The 16,790-nt window shown below is 38.1% G+C and overlaps 1 pseudogene; it reads left to right on the top strand.

Annotated features, from left to right (window-relative positions):
* Positions 1-12,122: 12,122 nt before the first annotated feature.
* Positions 12,123-12,784, top strand: LOC109563628 (large ribosomal subunit protein uL23 pseudogene; annotated as a pseudogene).
* Positions 12,785-16,790: the final 4,006 nt, after the last annotated feature.

The following is a 16,790-nucleotide window of genomic DNA, read 5'->3' as shown; positions in this document are numbered from 1 at the left end:
ATACACATTATTTTCTTCTCTAAGAGCAAAAGATTATAAAAAGTAATAAAATAAAATACAGTCATGAAATTTGGATTAAGGAGACAGTTATAGGCTGAGTTGCAATTTTATAGACAATTTTGAAGTATAATAGTTTAGATTTGGCTAATCCATAGCATGGATTATTATTTAAAAAAATTTAAGTGGTTTACAAAATAGGATATATAACAAAATATGTTTTCATAAAAAATAAAATAAAGGTATATTTATGTCCAGAGAAGACTATCAACTCCAATTGTTCCTAAGCACTGTGATTTTTTTAGTTCATTTTATTTTCATACTGGGTCGAAATAGGGGATGAGGAAGTAAGAGACCAGACTATTTTGATAACAAAGCCCACAGAACTATTTAACTTTAAAAAATGTGAACATTTTTCTCTTTGTCAAAAATTTTAAAATCATATTTTTCAATTAAAAAATTTAATCTAGCCTTAGAAGCCAAAAAGTGCTGCTATCCAGTAAGCAGTCAATAAGTGATTGCTAATGTTATTATGCAGTGAGAATTGTCTTGAGAAAGGAAATCAGGAGTATATTGCTTCTGAAGCTTCTGTAAAATCAGACTTCACCTCACCAAGTTGTTGACAAAAGGATAACATTAGCATGGGAGCTACAAAGTAGAGTTCACAGAGCAGGAATTGGGTGGCCAGTATTAAAATCATACGGTGTCAGAATTTCCCTGATGGTGCAGTGGATAAGAATCCACCTGCCAAAGCAGGGGACATGGGTTCAATCCCTGGTCTGAGAGGATTCCACATGCAACGAGCACCTAAGCCCATGCACCACAACTCCTGAGCCTGCGCTCTAGAGCCCGCAAGCCACAAGTACTGAGCCTCGTGCCACAACAAGCTTATGCACCTGGAGCCTGTGCTCCACAACAAGAGGAGCCCCCACAATGAGAAGCCCTGTGCGCCATAACAAAGAATAGCTCCCACTCGCAGCGACTAAAGAAAAGACAGCACACAGCACAGCCAAAAATTAACTAATCTGAAAAGTCATACTGTGCCAAGGCCAGATCCTGCAGAGAAAGAGACTGGGATGCTAACTTGCTGGCAACTTGTACCCTTTGAAAGAAAGTTCATTGAGCATCACTGGGGCCATCTCCCTGACCTTTGATTCCTTGATCCTCTGCTCACCACACAACATTCTGATGGTTAGCAAAGTACAACTGGTGTGGTGACTGAAGGTTTATTTCCTTTATTGTGAACTAACTGGTTTGCACAGTAACATTGGGTGAGTGTTTTTGATGTTACCCTGAGTTGAGGAGCAAAGTGTGTAGTGAAGGAAGTAAGCCTGGGACATAGGGGCCCAAGAACAGATAGTTCCCCTGGGAGTCTCCCTCTGAGCAGTAAGGCAGCCTCTATATAGTTCATGGCTTTCTTATCTATAATCCCAACCACAATATTCCCATGTGAAAACCAAGTGTGCACATTACCCAGAATATTTACTCTGGACCACAGCCAAAACTTGACTCGTTGATTAACGCATACACTGTTTATGGTTTTTGTTGGTCTTCCTTATCCTCCCCGCTTCTCTGGGAACTGACTGTACTCCCAAACCAGAATTGGGCATGTAAGCTGGATGAAACACAAAGTACTCTCTACCCTTCTGTGGTCAGTGATCCTGCCAGTGATGGGAGCATGACTCAGGACAGACCCATCAGAGTCCTGCCCAGGATTGTATCCAGCTGGACTCCATTTGCAAAACAAAATATAAGACTGAGCCACTCATTCAAGTAGCCAGAAGACTGTAGCACTGGTCCAGGGAAAACAGCTGACTGACCTCAGGCAAGTCACTTAAACTCATTGGAACGAAGTTCCTTCTTCTACAAAGTAAGAACTCTGATCATGACCTCCTGGAAAGTTCTGACATTCAGAGGTGAAACCTCTCTTTTTCCTTTTATGTAGACACTGAACCAAAACAACCTGTCAGCTAGAGTCTACTGCTGTGAATTTAGTCTATTGATTCCTTCTCAGTCCAACAACTGGGTTTTCCAGGAACTCAGATAATTGCAATTGGAGGCCAAAAAAAAAAAAAAGCACAACATAAAAAAAAAAAATCATACACCATGACCAAGTGGGATTCTTCACAAGGATGGTTCAACATATGTAAAATCAATCACTGTGATACAACACATACACAAAAGACAAAAACCACATGATCATCTCAATATACGCAGAAAAGGCGTTTGACAAAATTCAACATCTATTCTTGATAAAAACTCTTACCACAGTGGGTATAGAGGGAACATCTCAAAAGTGTAAAAACTATTTATGACAAATCCACAGCCAATATAATACTCAATGGTGAGAAGTCAAAAGGCTTCCCACTAAAATCTGGAACAAGACAAGGATGCCCACTCTCACCACTTTTCTTCAACATAGAAGTCCTAGACACAGCAATCAGACAAGAAATAAAAAGTATCCAACTTGGAAGGAAAGAGGTAAAATTGTCATTAGACACAGATGATATGACACCATATATAAAAAATCCAAAAGACTTCACACAAAAACTACTAGAACTGAAAAATAAATTCAGCAGGGTAGCAGGACATAAGATTAATATGGTGGCATTTCTTCATACCAACAATGAAACATCAGAGAGAGAGTGTGAAAAAATATTAGTTTTTAAAATCTCTCCAAAATAATATACTTAAGAATAAACCTCACTAAGGAAGTGAAAGACTTATACACTGAGAACTATAAAACATTAATAAAGGAATTTGAAGATGATTCAAAGATATGGAAAGATAACCCATGCTCTTAGATTGGAAGAATTAATACTGTTAAATTGAACATGATATCCAAAGCAATCTTCAAATTTAAGGTGATCCCTATCAAATTACCCGTGCCCTTTCTCACAAAACTAGAACAAATAATCTTAAAATTCATATGAAACTATTAAAGACCCAGAATTGCCCAAGCAATCCTTAAGAAAAAGAACAAAGCACAAAGTCATTACCATCCCAGACTTAAGACAATATAATACAAAGCTACAGCAATCAAAACAGTGTGATACTGATACAAAAGCAGGCATACAGATCAATGGAACCGAATAGGCAGCCCAGAAATAAACTCACACACCTACAGTCAATTAATCTTCGACAAAGTAGGCAAAAACATCCAGTGGATCCAATACCAAGGAATTGGTATTGGGAAAGTTGGACAGCCTCAAGCAAATCAATGATGTTAGAACATGCTCTCTCACCATATACAAAAATAAACTGAAAATGGCTTAAAGACTTAAATATAGGATATGGCACCATGAAATTCCTAAAAGAGAACATAGGCAAGACATTCTCTGACATAAATCATACCAATGTTTTCTTAGGTTAGTCTCCCAAAGCAATAGAAATAAAATCAAAAATAAATAAATGGGACCTAATCAAACTTACAGGCTTCTGCACAGCAAAGTAAATCATAAAAAAAATGAAAAAATCCTGAGAATGGGAGAGAATAGTTGTGAACGATGCAACTGACAAAGGCTTAATTTCCAAAATATACAAACAGCTCATACAACTTGACAACAACAACAAAAAAATAAACAACCCAATCAAAAAAGGGGCAGAAGACCTAAAAAGACATTTCTCTGAAGAAGAAATACAAATAGTCAATATATATAGGCACATGAAAAGATGCTTAGCATCACTAATCATTAGGGAAATGCCAACCAAAACTACAATGATATAGCACTTCATGCCAATCAGAATGGCCATCGTTAAAAGGGCTACAAATCACAAAAGCTGGAGAAGATGTAGAGGAAAGAGAACCCTCCCACACTGCTGTTTGGTGCAGCCACCATGGAAAACAGCATGGAGTTTCTTTAAAAACCAAAATAGAGTTACCATATGATCCAGCAATCCCAGTTCTGTGCATACATTCAGACAAAACTACAGTTTGGAAAGATACATGAACGTTCACTGCAGCACTATTTACAAACAAGCACTATTTGGAAACAACCTATAAGTCCGTTAACAGATGAATGGATAAAGCAGATGTGGTGTATATATACATATACATGAGTATATATAGATATAATAACATATGAGATATATATATCATATACTGTAGTTTTGCATAATATTACCATTGGTGAAAGTAGATAAAAATATAGGATCATTCTGCATTATTTCTTACAACTGTATATAAATCTACATGATCTCAATAAAAACCTATGGCTGATTCATGCTGAGGTTTGACAGAAAACAGCAAAATTCTGTAAAGCAATTATTCTTCAATAAAAATAAATTAATTAAAAAAGAAAAAAGTTCTAAAAAAAAGGTTCAATGGTGTAGGGGATGAAGAGGTATAAAACCTATTACGCATAAAATAAATAAATTACAAGGATATATTGTACAGCACAGGGAATAGAGCCAATATTCATGATAATTTTATTTTTTAATATAAATTTATTTATTTTAATTGGAGGCTAATTACTTTACAATCTTGTATTGGTTTTGCCATACATCAACATGAATCTACCACAGGTGTACATGTGTTGGAATATAATCTGTAAAAATATTAAATCACTACAATGTGCAACTGAAATTCTATAATATAATAAATTAACTATATTTCAATAAAAATTTTTGTAAAATAAATTTTGTTTTTATACCAGTAGAACGAAACAGGTGAAGCTTTATCCTGATAATCCAAAGAATGAATTCTTAACATGAAGCCTCATTTATCCAGGTCAGCTTTGTCCTTTATTTATGTTGTCCTTGAAATCACAAAGAGGCAAGCAAACTAGTGGTCATGATTCCTATCTTACATGGTTTAATACTGATCAGGAATGTTTAGACCTCATTTTCATAGAGTACATCATGAGAAACGCTGGATTGGAAGAAACACAAGCTGGAATCAAGATTGCTGGGAGAAATATCAATAACCTTAGATATGAGAGTCCCTTGGACTGCAAGGAGATCCAGCCAGTCCATTCTGAAGGAGATCAGCCCTGGAATTTCTTTGGAAGGAATGATGCTAAAGCTGAAACTCCAATACTTTGGCCACCTCATGGGAAGAGTTGACTCATTGGAAAAGACTCTGATGCTGGGAGGGATTGGGGGCAGGAGAAGAAGGGGATGACAGAGGATGAGCTGGCTGGATGGCATCACTGACTCAATGGACGTGAGTCTGAGTGAACTCTGGGAGTTGGTGATGGACAGGGAGGCCTGGAGTGCTGTGATTCATGGGGTCGCAAAGAGTCGGACACGACTGAGCGACTGAACTGAAGTGAACTGATGCAGATGACACCACCCTTATGGCAGAAAGTGAAGAGGAACTCAAAAACCTCTTGATGAAAGTGAAAGTGGAGAGTGAAAAATGGCTTAAATGTTGGCTTAAAGCTCAACATTCAGAAAACGAAGATCATGGCATCCGGTCCCATCACTTCATGGGAAATAGATGTGGAAACAGTGTCAGACTTTATTTTTGGGGGCTCCAAAATCACTGCAGATGGTGACTGCAGCCATGAAATTAAAAGACGCTTACTCCTTGGAAGGAAAGTTATGACCAACCTAGACAGCATATTCGAAAGCAGAGACATTACTTTGCCAACAAACGTCCAGCTAGTCAAGGCTATGGTTTTTCCAGTGGTCATGTATGGATGTGAGAGTTGGACTGTGAAGAAAGCTGAGCACTGAAGAATTGATGCTTTTGAACTGTGGTGTTGGAGAAGACTCTTGAGAGTCCCTTGGACTGCAGGATCAGCCCTGGGATTTCTTTGGAAGGAATGATGCTAAAGCTGAAACTCCAATACTTTGGCCACCTCATGCGAAGAGTTGACTCATTGGAAAAGACTCTGATGCTGGGACGGATTGGGGGCAGGAGAAGAAGGGGATGACAGAGGATGAGCTGGCTGGATGGCATCACTGACTCGATGGACGTGAGTCTGAGTGAACTCTGGGAGTTGGTGATGGACAGGGAGGTCTGGCGTGCTGCGATTCATAGGGTCGCAAAGAGTTGGACACAAGTGAGCAACTGAACTAAACTGAACTGAAAAGTGACTTACAAATTAAAAAGTAACATTTTATGGGTATGTTAGTGGTAGAGAACTCACCTGCCACTGCAGGAGAAGTACAAGAGATGCAAGTTTGACCCCTAGGTTGGGAAGATCTCCTGAAGGAGAGTATGGCAACCCACTCAAGTAGTCTTGCCTGGGAAATCCCATAGACAGAGGAGCCTGGTGGGCTATGGTCCATAGGGTTAAAGAGTTGGCAAAGAGTTGGACATGACTGAGCAACTTAGAACATGCTATTGGGTTGGCCAAAAAGTTAGTTCAGGTTTTTCCATGTTACAGAAAACCTGAATGAACTTTTTGGCCAACCCCATACTTTTATAAATTAATATGGAGAATGGCATATAGTAAAATTTTAAACAACCTTGCAAGAAACATCATTTACAAGAGATCCACCAAAAATAGTCCTTCAGTAGGACATACTCTCCAGTACTCTTGCCTGGAAAATCCCATGGATGGAGGAGCCTGGTAGGCTGCAGTCCATGGGGTCGCAAAGAGTCGGACACGACTGAGCTACTTCACTTTCACTTTTCACTTTCCTGCATTGGAGAATGAAATGGCAACCCACTCCAGTGTTCTTGCCTGGAGAATCCCAGGGATGCGGGAGCCTGGTGGGCTGCCGTCTATGGGGTCGTACAGAGTCGGACACGACTGAGGCGACTTGGCAGCAGCAGCAGGACATACTGGTAATATTTAAGTTAGATTCTTCCCCAATACAAAAAATTAGAAAGACAGAAAAAAAAAAAAAAAACACACACGGATACAAAGGAAACTAAAGATATTTGTCAGTGGATACTTCATTTAACGTTACTAATATATATAAAACCTGAAGGCAGCTAAGAATTTTCTAGGAATATATGAATTATTAAATTTTATTCCATTGAGTAATGGTGGGATGAATGGAGAATCTTGACAAAGCATTTTAAAAAGTTCCAGGTCCAGATGATTTGACATGTGAATTCCTTGAAATCATCAAGAGCATTTCTATCTATGCTATTTAAATAATTCCAGCACATAGTAAAAGAATGCAAGCCTTCCAAATATTTTTGACAGCCAGCATAGTGCTGAAAACAAAGGGCAAAAATTACAAATCAATTACAAAACACCCTAAGTATAAATACTGATGCAAGCATCTTCTGTAAAACATTACCAAGTGAATCCAGCATTAGATTAACAGAATAGTATACCAAACCAAGTAGAGTTCATTTCAAAAATGTAAAGCTGGTTCAGCATACAAATTCTATTAATAAAATTCATCATCATAATTTTTCAAGGTAAAAAACCACATCATTAAGAGATTCCAAAAGTCATTTAAAAAATTCCACATCAATTGCTGATTAATTTGATCCCCAGGTCAGGAAGATCTCCTGGAGAAGGAAATGGCAACCCACTCCAGTATTCTTGTCTGGGAAATTCCATGGACAGAGGAGCCTGGTAGACTATAGTCCATGGAGTCACCAAAGACTTGGACACATCTTGGCAGCTAAACAACAACAATATTGTGCTCAATTGACAATTAAAACCAAAGTTTAAAAAATAGTGACACAAAGATGTCTTAAACATGACAAATTATATATTCAAAATAGTGTCACATTTAATAATTAGATATAAGAATTATTTCCATAAATATAATGAATAAGCTAAAGTTGTCTATGATTTAATCTTGTAGAAGTCCTTGTCAAACAACCAGAAATGGGAAAAAAGAGGTGCAGAATATTGGAAACAGACAAAATTATCATTTTTCAGATGTTACTATCTATCTGAAAAACATGGCAGGTTGAATCGCAAAGGTATTAAAATCATTAGAGAGTTCTATTAGGTGGTCAAATTAACATTAAACACAAAGCTTTCTCAATTATACCTCAGTAAAACTGAAATTTTTTTTAAACACTAAGCTTTTTTATATGTTGACAATATCAGTTAAAAAAAAGATGGTATTCACAATAGAAACAAAATGCATAAGACACTTATAAATAAACAAAATAAGTAGTGTACAAATTAAGAAAATCATAAAACAACAAGAAACACTGCTACTGCTGCTAAGTCGCATCAGTCGTGTCCGACTCTGCGTGACCCCATAGGCGGCAGCCCACCAGACTCCCCCGTCCCTGGGATTCTTCAGGCAAGAAGATTGGAGTGGGTTGCCATTTTCTTCTCCAATGCATGAAAGTGAAAAGTGAAAATGAAGTCACTCAGTCGTATCCGACTCCTAGCGACCCCATGGACTGCAGCGCACCAGGCTCCTCCGTCCATGGGGTTTTCCAGGCAAGAGCACTGGAGTGGAGTGCCATCGCCTTCTCCAACATGGGTGTACTGCACACCTATTTCTGTTGCCCTTGTTGTCATTGTTACTGCCTTTGTCCCCCAGAACATCCAGGCTTCTGTTTCTGGAACAACTGCTTCCTATTCTGTGGCTTCCCTGGTGGCTCAGACAGTAAAGAATCTGCCTGCAATGTGGGAGACTGGGGTTCGATCCCTGGGTCGGGAAGATCCCCTGGAGAAGGTAATGGCAACCCACTCCAGTATTCTTGCCTGGAGAATTCTATGGACAGAGAAGTCTGGTGGGCTACAGTCCATGGGGTTGCAAAGAATCAAATATAACTGAATGATTAACACTTTCACTTTCTGTGGGTTTCCTGTCCCACTGTGTGCAGACTTGTTATGCCTGTTATCTATGTGTCTAGCCCTTTTTCAGCCAAGGGGTAAACAAGTTACCCAAGCGAGGATCACTGAATTCTCTCCAGAATCTGAAAACTGAGCTTCGGACAGAAAGCTGGTGGATCTGAGGAATTTGAGTGGAGCTGCAGATCACTATAAGTACTCTAGCTCTTTTCATGCCCAAATCCAGTCCTTCAGCTTTTCTTCACATCTGTTAGCCCCTCCACATCCTTTCAGGAATTCCTTATGTTACATTTTTTCTTTAAGTCAGTAAAAATTTGCTTCTGATTTTTTTCAACCAAATAACTGTAACTGAGTCTATAACAGACATACTTTTACAATGATGTCAATTACCTCTAAATTAATCTATTATTCAATACAATACAGGCTCAGCTGGTTAGTAATTTGCCTGCAATGCTGGAGACCTGGGTTGGGAAGATCCCCTGGAGAAGGGAAAGGCTACCCACTCCAGTATTCTGGCCTGGAGAAAGCCATGGACTGTACAATGCATGGGGTCACAAGGAGTTGGACACGACTGAGCGACTTTCACTTTCAGTTTGCAATAAAATACACACCAAAATCATAACAGAAATGGAACCAAGCAGTCTTAAATTTCATCTTGAATCACCATCAACTTTGGTTACATGTTAGAATCATCTGAAGAGTTTTCACAACTCTCTTTTCCCAGGATGAATCCCAAAGCAATTAAATTAGGACCTCTGAGTGCAGGACCAAGTGTTTATTAGAGCTCTTTGAGTGATTATGATGTGCTGCCAACACTGAGAATTACTTCTCTAGAAGAATAAACATGTAAGACTAGTGAGAAATTTCTGGGGAGGAAAAAAAGAAAAAATGAGCAGGCTTGTCCCATGGGCAACTGAAATATAAAGCTATAGCTATATAAGTAAAGCAATGTACTCCTAGCATAAGAACTGACAGACAAATAGAACAAAATGCATACTCCAAAAGAGTCAAATCCAAATCCGTACAACTGAAAATATAATAGACATAGCATTTAAAATCATTGGGGAAAAGAGGGACTACTCTGTGAACAATGTTGGGACAACCAGCTAGCCATTTGAAACAATGAAGCCATTAAAATAAATTCTAGATGACTCAGAAGTGAAAATTAAACTATAAAAATATGCTGCTTTTGCTTATGCAATATATATCCATCCTTATCTTGGTAATGAAACCCCAGTTTTCCCTGGGAAGCTGCTCATCAGCAATTTTCAATCCATTTGACTGAGGGTTGAAGTAAAAAGATGAAAAGATATTAACTCTGTCCCTTAAAGAATATAAGAAAAGCAATGAGATATCACTTATTGACCATCATACTGGCAAAATAAAAAAAATTTTTGGTAATAGCTGGTCTTGTTTAGTATGCAACGATTAGAAACTCTCAGAGTGTAAATGGCAGCAAACACCATAAATATATATACCTTTAATCCAGTACTTCAACTTTTGGTAATATAATACAAGCTTACAGTCAATCACAACCACAAAGATTTTATTGATCATAGCTTTGTTTTCACAGTGAAAAAATAAATGTCTTTCAAGAGGATAACTATACATGTGTTGACATTAAATATGTTCATGACTCTTGACACTTATTAGAATTACTATTATTAAAACACACAGAAAATAAGTGTTAGCAAGGATGTGGAGAAATTGGAACCTTTGAGTACTATTGGTGGGAATGTAAAATGATACAGCCGCTATGGAAAATAGTATTGTGATTCCTCAAAAAATTAAACATAGAATTACCATATGATCTAGGATTTCCACTTCCACTTTGGGTATATACCCGAAAGATTTGAAAGCAGGAACTCCAACAGATATTTGTACACAGTCCTCACAACAGCATTATTTGTTGTTGGTCAAAAGTAGAAGCAACTCAAGTGTCCATCGATGGATAAATAGATAAGCAAAATGTGGCCTGTATGTTCAATGGACTATCAGCTTTAGAAAGGAAAGATATTCTGATACATGTACAACATGGATGAACTTTGAGGACATTATGCTAAATGAAATAAGAGAGTCAGCAGAGGACAAATATAATATGATTCTACTTATACGAGGATCTACAGTAGTCAAATTCATAGCAGAAAGTAGAATGGTGGTTGCCAGGGGTTGGAGGGCAGAGTAGTGAGTTCTTGTTCAATGGATAGAGTTTCAGATTTGCAAGATGAAAAAGTTCTAGAGATGGATGATGGTGATGGCTGTAGAACAATGTAAAATGTACTTACTGCCACAGAACTGTGAGCTTAAAAGTGCTTAAGATGGCAAATTTTATGTTAAACATATTTCACAATAAAATTTATTTTCTATTAAAAAAGAATTTGTTTATTTTGATTTCCTCAAGATTTGTCTTTATTAATATTGTCTGGGAAATTTGCTTTTATGATGAGTCATTCAAGAATGACTCTGAAACACAAGTTTTGCGATAAGCAGAGCTTCCTAGAGGTCATTCTTCATGGTTGCTTTTATAGTTTATGATCTTCAATCATATTTATTTGTAATCATTTTTCACAAAGTAGGAAAAGTCCTTTTTTAAATAATTTCATTAATTTATTTCTGGCTGTTGGGCCTTCATTGCCCTGCAGGCCTTTTCTCTAGCTGTGTGTGCAGGCTTCTCACTGCGGTGGCTACTCTTGTTGTGGAGTGGGGACTCTAGGGCTCACAGGCTTCAGGAAAGGCACATGGGCTTCGTAGCTGTGGCTCCCAGGCTCTAGGGCAAAGCTCAACAGTTGTGGTGCTCGGGCTTATTTACTCTGCAGCATGTGGGATCTTCCCAGATCAGGGATTGAATCCGTGTCTCCTGCATTGGCAGGCAGATTCTTAACCACTGAACCACCAAGGAAGCCCAGGAAAAGTCTTTTTAAAAAGAGAGAGAGAGCAGAACACTTAAAAACATCAAAGAGGATCCTTATACAGGGTCAATAGCAAATGCAATTATAGAAAATTAGGTGGTGACATCATATCTTAAGTTACAAGTCAGTTCTTTGTGGGGTAATTTTCCATGTTGGAATTTTGCTTCACATTTTTTCAGCAGCCCTATTTCACTCCCAGAAGCTAGCTGCTCATAGATTCTAGTGGCTCAGTCATGCATGCCAGGGACCCAAAATCTGAGAGGATTCACTTGGTTAACCAAGAACCCTTAGCCAGAGGCAATCTGGTTTCTTTCCCAGGGCTAGTACAAAACAGTGGAAATATTTCCACTCCAAATAGAAACTACAATCTAAAAGTAGCCCTGTTCCATTTTCTTTTAAAATTTGAACACAAGCAGAAACAAAGAGTAGGATTTCGGTTTATCTTACACTGAGGTTCAAGAAAGGAATTGTAGCAAATATAAAACAAAATTTTAACTGGCACTAGATTATATGACAACTACTACACTTAAAAACTGTATCTAGCGTTTTCATGAAGATGGCACCGAAGGCGAAGAAGGAAACCCCTGCCCCTCCTAAAGCTGAAGCCAAAGCAAAGGCTTTGAAGGCCAAGAAAGCAGTGTTGAAAGGTGTCCACAGCCACAAAAAAAAGATCTGGACGTCGCCCACCTTCCGGCGGCCCGAAACCCTGCGGCTCAGGAGGCAGACCAAATATCCTCAGAAGAGCGCCCCAGGAGAAACAAACTTGACCGCTATGCCATCATCAAATTCCCCCTCACCACCGAGTCAGCCATGAAGAAAATGGAAGACAACACACTGGTATCCATTGTGGATGTCAAGGCCAGCAAGCACCAAACTAAACAGGCTGTGAAGAAGCTCTATGACATTGACGTGGCTAAGGTCAATACTCTGATCAGGCCTGATGGAGAGAAGAAGGCATATGTTCAACTGGCTCCTGACTATGATGCTTTGGATGTTGTCGACAAAATTGGGATCATCTAAACTGAGTCCAGCTGGCTAATTCCAAATATAAAAGTTTTCACTATGTAAAAAAAAAAAAAAAAAACCTGTATCTAGTACAGTTGCTTAGTATAGAACCTGATCAGGAGAGAAGAGAAATAATGCCAACTTCTTGCCAGAAAATCAAAACACTAAGCCATCTGCATATATCTGGACAAAATTATAATTCAAAAAGATACATGCAGTCCTATGTTCATAGCAGCATTATTTACAATAGTCAAGACATAGAAGAAACAAAAGTCAATCGACAGAAGAATGGATAGAGAAGGCGTGGTAATATAAACAATGGAATCTGACTCATAAAAAGGAATGAAATAATGCCATGTGCAACAACAAGGATGGACCTAGAGGGTATCACACCAAGTGAAGTCAGTCCAAAAGAGAAAAACAAACACCATATGACATCACTTATACGTGGAATCTAAAATATTACACAAGTGATCCTATCTACAAACCAGAAACAAACTCAGACATAGAGAAAAGACTTGCAGTTGCCAAGGGGGGAGAGAGGGTGAGAGAGGATGACTTGGGAGCCTGGGATGAGCTGATAGAAACTATTACATATTGAATGGATAACAACAAGGTCCTACTGTATAGCATAGCGAACCTATATTCAATACTCTGTAATAAGCCACAATGTAAAAGAAAAAAACACTAAGCCATTTGTAAGCAGATAAATACCTTCCAGTAATATCCATTTAAATATGTACTGAGGTTTATAGACAAAAGGTACCATTGTGAACACAGGTTAGGATCTTAGGATCCTATGTAATGTGATCCAAGGAACCAGATGACTTTGATGAAGTTCCCCCTTTGCAATCAAACTCAGCAATATTGTTCAAAAGGAACCAAGAGAACAGGAAAAATCTTCGGAGTCAAACCAGTTATAACTGGTCTCTGACCAGTAGTGTTTCTGTTCCAATATAAAGTCACTTTTCTAGGGGACTTCACACCATCTGTTTCTGAGGTTTATTTAGACCAGTTTTAGTGATTTTATGCCAAAGGTGCATAAAAAAGTGTTGTTTAACTCATATTTGGCAAGATATTTCTTGAATAAATGAAAGAGGCATGACACCTTCATATTTCTGACATTTTAAAAATATTTTCAAACAAAACACTGAAATACTATATAACAAAAATATTATCAAAGCTCTGCCTACTTTGCATGTGATTATAAATCATTCACTCCGGTCACCCACCATCCATGGGCATGCATCTAGAACTGAAGTGGCACGCTGACTCTAATAAATGCCAGACCTTGCCGAGAAACCTCAGAAATCCATCCAACAGTCGATGGCAAAGAGTCACATGACTAAAATAATCATGTGACTAATGGCTATGCTATTAGTATAGCTGAAAATGAGAAGACCTCATGACCCAGAGATGCCAGGACTAGGTATAAATACAAAAATACACTAGGAAAAATACGAGACATGACAGCATGTTCATTCAACACTGTCTGTAGTAGCATAACTGGGAAAAACCTAAAAGTTCATCAGCAGAAAATTAGATGCATAAACTGTAATATAACTCTATAACTGAATAACAGAATTTTAACTTACAGATGTTAAAATGAATGATTACTATCCATACTAACTTAGCTCTTTAAAATATAATTTTAGTGGGTAAGAGAAATATTTAATATTTCATTCAGTATAATACCATTTATATATACTTTAAAGACATACAAATAGTGAAAATTTAAAATGACCTAAGTGTCCATAAAGAGGAGACTGGATAAATGAAGGCAGTATATAATGGAAGGTATCATTGTTTAAATGATGGTGTAGAGCTCTATTGATTGACGATGAAAAGGTCAGTGATATTTTGCTAAATGAAGATGCAGTATGTATACTATGATCTGATTTTTACTTTCCAAAAAATGTGTGTACATGCATAAGAAATGTTAACTCAGGCTATTTCTGGATGATGGGATAATTGATAGGCTTTATTTTCTTCTTTATACCCTTCTGCATTTTTCTGAATTTTTCTCTGCAATTAGTATTACTTTTATAAGCAGAAAATAACATTTTACTATAAAAAAGAAACAACAAAAATACAATGTAGCAGATTTCCAAAGATGGCTGCACCAGTATATTTCTCACCCCCCCCCCCATGCTTTTATTACAGTATGACTTTGACATTTCTCCATAGAGAGCTAGGAAGGAGCCTCTGTTCCCACCCCTTAAAAAGGGGCCAGCTTTTATGAGTTGATTCTAATGAATAGGATGCAAAGTGACTGCATTACTTCCAAGGGTAGGTCTTAAAAGATGACACAGCTTCTGCCTAGTTCATTCTCTCTCTCTTGCCATCTCTCCTTACCCTTGGAACCTAGCCACTGTGTCATGATTTAGCCCAGGTCACATGGAGAGGTTTCATGGAGATGTTCAGGCCAACAGCCCAGCTAGGGCCTCCCTTAGCTAAGAGCCAGCATTGACTACCAGACATGTGAGTGAACTAGCCTTTGAATGATTCCACTAGCCTCAGCTTTTGCTTCATTCAGTTGAGGCCCCAGACACCTCTGCGCCTTGCCCAGAATCTGTGAGCATAATCAACAGTTGCTCTGTGCCACTGTATTTTGCAGTAATTTGCTACACAGTCCTAGAAACTGGAACACACACAACAAATAATATTACTTGTTGTTTCAAGCTACACATGTGGTCAGAGTAAATTAATTGACTAAAATAATCAGTTTTAGCTATCTCATAGGGCTGAAAATGAACATATCCCCGTGGCCCAGCAACTCCATGTCTAGGTATAAACCCTGGAAAAAAAGTGCTCAGTGAAACACAGACTAGCATGTTCATGTCAACATTGCTCGCAGCAGGGTAATTGGAAAAAAACTAGAAGTCCATCAGCAGGAAATTAGGCATATAAATTGAGGTGTAATTGTATAATAGAATACTCATAGATGTCAAAGTAAATAAATTATTGTATGCATTAACTTCGCATGGATTGGATACATACCAAATTCTTTATAATAATTTCTCCTAGGAGTATGGGAGGAAAATGGGACCTGAGAGAGGATCCCATGGGACTTTTAAAGGCATTTTCAAGGTCAAAAATTAAAAATAATAATAATAAAACAAATTTTTAAAAACATTGATTTGAAGCAAATATGGCAAAATGCTAACATTTATCCTAATTATGAAAATCCAGGTGATTATAACTGCCCACATACTTTTCTGTATTCACTTTCTCCCTACTACACCAAAAATAAATCTAGTATTTAAAGGTTAGTGTTTCTCTGACATAAACCACAGCAGGATCCTCTATAATCCACCTCCCAGAATATTGGAAATAAAAGCAAAAATGAACAAATGGGACCTAATTAAAATTAAAAGCTTCTGCACAACAAAGGAAACTACAAGCAAGGTGAAAAGACAGCCTTCAGAATGGGAGAAAATAATAGCAAATGAAGCAATGGACAAATAATTAATCTCAAAAATATACAAGCAACTCCTGTAGCTCAATTCCAGAAAAATAAACAACCCAGTCAAAAAGTGGGCCAAAGAACTAAACAGACATTTCTCCAAAGAAGACATACAGATGGCTAACAAGCATATGAAAAGAGGCTCAACATCACTCATTATCAGAGAAATGCAAATCAAAACCACAATGAGGTACCATTTTACACCAGTCAAAATGGCTGCTATCCAAAACTCTACAAGCAATAAATGCTGGAGAGGGTGTGGAGAAAAGGGAACCCTCTTACACTATTGGTGGGAATGCAAACTAGTACAGCCACTATGGAGAACAGTGTGGAGATTCCTTAAAAAACTGGAAACAGAACTGCCTTATGATCCAGCAATCCCACTCCTGGGCATACACACTGAGGAAACCAGAAGTGAAAGAGACACATGTACCCCAATGTTCATCACAGCACAGTTTATAATAGCCAGGACATGGAAGCAACCTAGATGTCCACCAGTGGACGAATGGATAAGAAAGCTGTGGTACATATACATAATGTAATATTACTAAGCCACTAAAAAGAATACACTTGAATCAGTTCTAATGAGGTGGATGAAACTGGAGCCTATCATACAGAGTGAAGTAAGCCAGAAAGAAAAACACCAATACAGTATGCTGCTGCTGCTGTCACTTCAGTCGTGTCCGACTCTGTGCGACCCCATAGACGGCAGCCCACCAGGTTCCCCCGTCCCTGGGA

This window comes from Bos indicus, chromosome 9 (genome assembly GCF_029378745.1).
Source record: "Bos indicus isolate NIAB-ARS_2022 breed Sahiwal x Tharparkar chromosome 9, NIAB-ARS_B.indTharparkar_mat_pri_1.0, whole genome shotgun sequence".
Taxonomy (NCBI): Eukaryota; Metazoa; Chordata; class Mammalia; order Artiodactyla; family Bovidae; genus Bos; species Bos indicus.
The sequence above is the reverse complement of the archived record's forward strand: the minus strand, read 5'-3'. Positions and strand labels throughout refer to the sequence as shown.